This window comes from Cottoperca gobio, chromosome 15, assembly GCF_900634415.1.
Source record: "Cottoperca gobio chromosome 15, fCotGob3.1, whole genome shotgun sequence".
Lineage (NCBI taxonomy): Eukaryota > Metazoa > Chordata > Actinopteri > Perciformes > Bovichtidae > Cottoperca > Cottoperca gobio.
Window position 1 is genome coordinate 22,357,263 of NC_041369.1, and position 6,258 is coordinate 22,363,520.

Below are 6,258 nucleotides of genomic sequence, written 5' to 3' on the forward strand. Positions count from 1 at the left end.
TGTTCGTCTGCGTTACAGCCGCCGCCAGTGTTCGTCTGCGTTACAGCCGCCGCCAGTGTTCGTCTGCGTTACAGCCGCCGCCAGTGTTCGTCTGCGTTACAGCCGCCGCCAGTGTTCGTCTGCGTTGAAGCGTCCAGCAAAGACTGATGTCAATTATTACGAGAAAGAACGGACAACAATCGATCTTCAAGGATACTTGTGAAGCGATGTGTTGTATGGTGATGTGGGGCCGTCTCCAGCTTTCTGTGGCCAAAAGAGGATAAAATGTCGCGTTTATGGACAAGACAAGTGCGTCGATGAAACCGACGATCTGTGGGCAGCACTTTGAGAGATCGTGTTTCCAACAAACTGCTCGCCAAGGAAATGAGATTCAAAAAGAATTTAAAACTGAACGCAGAAGCTGTGCCTACAATACTGCCAAGACTCCAGCCAGCACAAGCCAGCACGCCGACTCAAACATGTCCGCCGGTGCAGAGTCCTCCACCAGAGAGACGACGAAATGCATTCGCCAGAAGGGAGAGCGAAGGTACGCCGTGATACTTGTTTACTGTATTTATTGTTTCAAGCATAAAGCCATCATCGCTCTAGATCTACTGTATGTAACGAGTTTACACCAGGCCCTAGCTGATATCTGTGTTATTGTTTGTAGTATTAATAACTAAAGCTAATTACACCTTCATCAGCTTAATTAAGTATAGATTAAATGTTTATAGCAGACTTCCCCATTTTATTCTGTAGTTTGAGTAAAAGCGTGAGTCTATTTAACGTTTAACGATCACCTCTATTATTACAGAGGTGTTGAAACATTGGTGAATGAAGCCACTGACAGAACTGAGGACACCTGTATGATCAGCGACCATCTATTGGACGTCCACACTGGGGAGGGAGCTGTGTGTACAGCAGTAAGTATACAGACTGTACGTCATCTGTACATTACAGTTGTAGTACCAGTAGACCTGCACATGACGTGTTAAACATACAATCACCACATGCATGTACATAATTCATATATTTGTTTGATTTGATATCATTGCTCTCTCAATCAATTCAACCAAATCTTTAATTATGAATGTTATTAGATATGTTCTTTACGCAGACATGTATAAACATGCAATACAAGTTCAAGCTGGTTTGAAAGATTTATTAGTAACGTTGTGTTTTGTACATTTCAGACATGTCAGAAAAAGGCTTCACTCTGGAGGAGTGGATCGATCAGTGCCTATCTCCAGAGAAGAGAGCCCCTAAAAGACGACATGCAGAGCTACGTGAAGAGCAGGTAGACCAAATATGTTCGCTAGCTGTTAGTGTTGTTGCATAGCAACCACCTCGCACTATGTTTTGTGCAGAAGGCAACGGAGGGACTATTTTATTTCATTATTTAATAATAAAAACTATTTGAATTGGAGTGTGTATTTTTCTTTCATATTGTCACACTTGGTAACCGTTTTATAAAAGCAATAGCTCACTTCAGACCGTGATATATGCTCATTATATCACAGTTAAGGGGGTTGTACCACGCCCCTTAACTGTGATGTAATGACCATATACCACGGCCTGTCGTGAGCTATTGCTTAAATATAGAAATATATATATATATATATATATATATATATATATATATATATATATACACACATACATACATACATACATATTATATATAATGCTTGATTATAAAACATATTTGTTGCAGAGTATGTTACTTAGTAAGTTTCTGAGCTCTGCACATTTGTGCACACAAGTAACTTCCTCATTACGTGGCTCATCACCTGCTTGTTGTCTGTCCCTCTTCACATACCTGTGGTAGGCTGTCTGCAACACCCACACATCCAGACACTTTGATTTGAATCCTGGGTGATCTGTTCTGCATGTTGTGTTTGCACCATGTCCCTCATATTCATTGAGTTCCTCCATGACATCCTTTTCTTGGCAGCAGCTCTTCAATTGCTTCCATAATTGTACAGTTCTCACATGTACACCTAAATGTACAAAATAAGAGTGGTAAGGACATGTACACAATATGCAAGATCCAGAAATAAGGCCAATATTAACGTCATCTTAATTTCATACTATGTATATGCCTGTGTTTCATGACAGGCTCGTAAGCACTATAGGTGAGACGGTCAGTATACAGACTACACTTTATAAACCAGCGCTGTCCTCTGATCTGTTTCTTAGCTAATAGCTAATGCTTTATATGCAGCCTCGTAATAAATGACGTTTGACATCAGACACAACGATAGAACCTCAACCGCAGAAACTTCAAGAAAGAATGAAGTTATCAAGCTTTACAGACGTCGATGTGTCCAAGTAGAGAAGTAATTGAAAATTTAGCTATCGAGCAATGTGCGGACAACTAGTCGGGTTCATAACAATTCATGGAAACCAAGCTATCGACTCGCTAGCAAGCTAACGATAGAGGATAATGTTACGTTTTATTATGATGTATTTACTATTTATTGAGAAGTTCTATGAATTATAGTCAAATGTATATACCTGTCTGTGTTCTGTTGTCGCACAGGATCTCCGCCAAATCCAGGATCACCGTCACAGTCATCCGCCTGTTCGCGCCCGTCTGTGTCTCCATCTTGAATACTGTGTCTCGCGCTGCTCTGTTTCCACCACGTTAAACTCGTCCCGCATGATCTACATCCACGACACCGGCATCCTCTTCAATAAACTCCTCTTCTTCAAGGTACAACGAGACGACTCACTGTCACTCCATTCTGTTGAAATATTCGAGCCAGAGTCCGACATCGCCACGTCTGTGTATGTCTGTGTATTCAACCGGTGGACTGTTTTCTACTTGTGACGTCAGAACACGCCGTCGGGTGTAAACATCGGTGGTCGACATACTAAATCATGATTTATTAAATACTGCGATCATAGTGTCATAAATAACACATCATTTTACACCACAAATAGCATTTACTATCATCAGTAGAATCATGTTCATCATGTTGGAGGCCCTTTAAGGACATTTGGTGTTAGTGAAGATCTCGTGGATGAAACTGGTGGATTATGTTTTTACTGGTAGGAAACTACCAGCCAGTGAAATAAACAGAAAGAAGTAAAGGGAGGCAGAGAGGTGAATATTACCGAGAATATATCCGCCTGCCATCTGCACACACACACATCTAAAAGGCATATTTATTGTCATTTTAGATCTTTCTAGTTCTTGCAGCAGGAGTGTCTCTGTCTTAATTTCTCTCTCACAGAATACTTTCTGTCTCTCTTCTCAACCATGAGATTACCTGAAGGGACAGGGAGCTATCGGTGTAACACACACACACACACACACACACACACACACACACACACACACACACACACACATGCAGAGGCAGGCAGTTGTAGCCTGTCAGCAGGGACAGTTAGTTGAATGGCACTTATTTAGATGGAATGGACATTTCGCACCGCGTGTGTGTGTGTGTGTGTGTGTTGTGTGTTTGTATGTGCATGTTGGCACCGTGCAGAGCTTTGGGAATAAGACACTATTACCTGAGAGAGTCTATGAGAAACTCTGTAAATATTGACGGAGAGAGAGCCATAGCGAGTGAGATGAGGCGGAGATATGAACCCCGAGGGGGTTGGGGATTGATAATTTAATGGTTTCACTGGGAGAGAAGATTGGATCGAGAGAGGGGAGGAGATTGGAGGAGGAGAGGAAGAGGTGGGATTTGAACCCTCGCTGTTGCCATGGCAGCATTTGGCTGTAAGATGAGGCAAATGTCCGCAGCTCCAAAGAGTTTGTTGAGGAAAGAAGAAAACACAGCAGAGAGTTGCGTCGCCGTCAACGCCGCCGTCAGCGCCGCCGCAGTTTGACAGTAAAAAAAATAATCTCATGAAAAGGAAAAGGAAAGACCTTAAAGTGAAAAAATAATTAACTTTTTACAATTTTAAATTAGCTTTTGATACGAGTCAACAGCCAGGAGGGGTGTCGCGGCAGGACTTCAGGGCATTCGTGGTGTGTTTGTGTGTCAGGTTGAGAAGAAGAATTAAACGCTCCCAGAAGAAAAAGACTGAAACGTATTAGTTTCAAACCCACGAGGGATTTCATCAAGCAAACGCAGGTGTGAAGAAAAACATTAATTATCCTCATGCCTTAACAATTAGGAAATAAAATAAACAGATCTAATTTATGCGAATAAGATGATCTGATTTATGATAAAAATAAGTGTATTATGGGAGCCTTGAACACCTGCAGTGTTGAAGAGAAGTGAGGTTAGTACAAGTAACAAGTACTAACCATTAGTAACAAGTTTAAATGTTACAGGCTTCAGAGTCCCTCTCTCATTGTTGGTGACCTGGTTGTTGTAGTTTTAGGGCGGCGGCCATCTTGGGTGTAGGCTGCAGTCACCTTGCAACGAGATAACTGTAGTATAAATAAAGTATATAAATATCCACGTGCATCTGGATTAGAAAATGGGAATATCTCGTAAAAAAAAACAATTTGTCACGTGATGATGTCATTTCTGAAACGTGACAAATGCTGCTATAAACTTTAAGATCTAGTGGACGACCCTTGGAAAAATCTGACATGCGAGAAATGTAATCTTTAAAAACGACAGCTCGAATGTGGACCCACAGAAAAAGATGCTAAAGTTAACGGCTTACATTAGAGCCGACAAACGCGTTCATTAAACATTTGCTTGTGTATATTTGGTTTTGGCGGTTAAAGTCTTCAGACACTCAGCAGCACTTTTACTGCAGCCCCATGCACTCTGCGTTTTCGTTGGGAGAAATCCAACACTTGAGAGACCCGCTGTGTCAAGATTGCTAGGCTGGACAATTGCTTTTTAGACGAGGGGTTTAGTGAACGATCAATTCAGAATTTTAAAAGGCTTCGTCCTTAAACTGGGGTCATAAAGGACCCGGTGCAGAGCGCCATGTGTAACATAATGTGGACACACAGTTTCCTCATTTCCATTTAAAATCCCTGATCTGTATTCCAACTTTTATTTTAAAATGTACATTTAATCATCATACTATAGTGACAGACGTGTGTGTGTCCGTCTGTCTGAGTGTGTGTGTGTGTGTGTGTGTGTGTGTGTGTGTGTGTGTGTGTGTGTCCGTCTGTCTGAGTGTGTGTGTGTGTGTGTGTGTGTCCGTCTGTCTGAGTGTGTGTGTGTGTGTGTGTGTGTGTCTGAGTGTGTGTGTGTGTCCGTCTGTCTGAGTGTGTGTGTGTGTGTGTGTGTGTGTCCGTCTGTCTGAGTGTGTGTGTGTGTGTGTCCGTCTGTCTGAGTGTGTGTGTGTGTGTGTGTGTCTGAGTGTGTGTGTGTGTGTGTGTGTGTGTCCGTCTGTCTGAGTGTGTGTGTGTGTGTGTGTGTGTGTGTCCGTCTGTCTGAGTGTGGTGTGTTGTGTGTGTGTGTCTGAGTGTGTGTTGTGTCCGTCTGTCTGAGTGTGTGTGTGTGTGTGTGTGTGTGTGTGTCCGTCTGTCTGAGTGTGTGTGTGTCTGAGTGTGTGTGTGTCTGAGTGTGTGTGTGTGTCCGTCTGTCTGAGTGTGTGTGTGTGTGTGTGTCTGAGTGTGTGTGTGTGTGTGTCCGTCTGTCTGAGTGTGTGTGTGTGTGTGTGTGTCTGTGTGTGTCTGTGTGTGTCTGTGTGTGTGTGTGTGTGTGTGTGTGTGTGTGTGTGTGTGAGAGTTTTGATTATCTTGCCGACCTTGGGGCCGATCTACTTCACGCTTGACGTGTGTGTTGCTGAGGACCCCGGGGAGTGCAGTGCTCCGCGTGAAGTTATTTGGATCAGTGGTTCTGTATAAAACCCGGTGTGCCCGGCTGGACTTTGGTTGGCACATGAGCCGCAGACGCTTTGGTTTTTACATGCGCTACAGACGCACATCAAAATTCACACAACAGCTCGGCCTCGTCCGCTAACGCCGTGTGTGTGTGTGTGTGTGTGTGTGTGTGTCACGTTTCATGTCTGTCTGCACCGTTACAGTACAGGTGCCTGGAGCGTCCAAACAGGCTAAGCCGGCCTTTAAATAAAGACGTCTCTGCGTGTGTCAGTCAGTCTGAACTTCGACTTCCTTCCGAACCTGCGGCTGCACGTCTCATGGGGCTTTGACTTTATTGAGACGTTACATTTTCATGCCAGCTTTTGCTCTCATGATGCGTACAGTGTCGCTCACCCCGAACATGCACTGCACTCGTAAGTATTAGTGATACATGATGATGCGTTACATTCATGCACATATCTCTGCACACTACAAGCTCTTCCTCACCCTGCGTCCTGAGAACCTTTGTACATTTCTGCTCA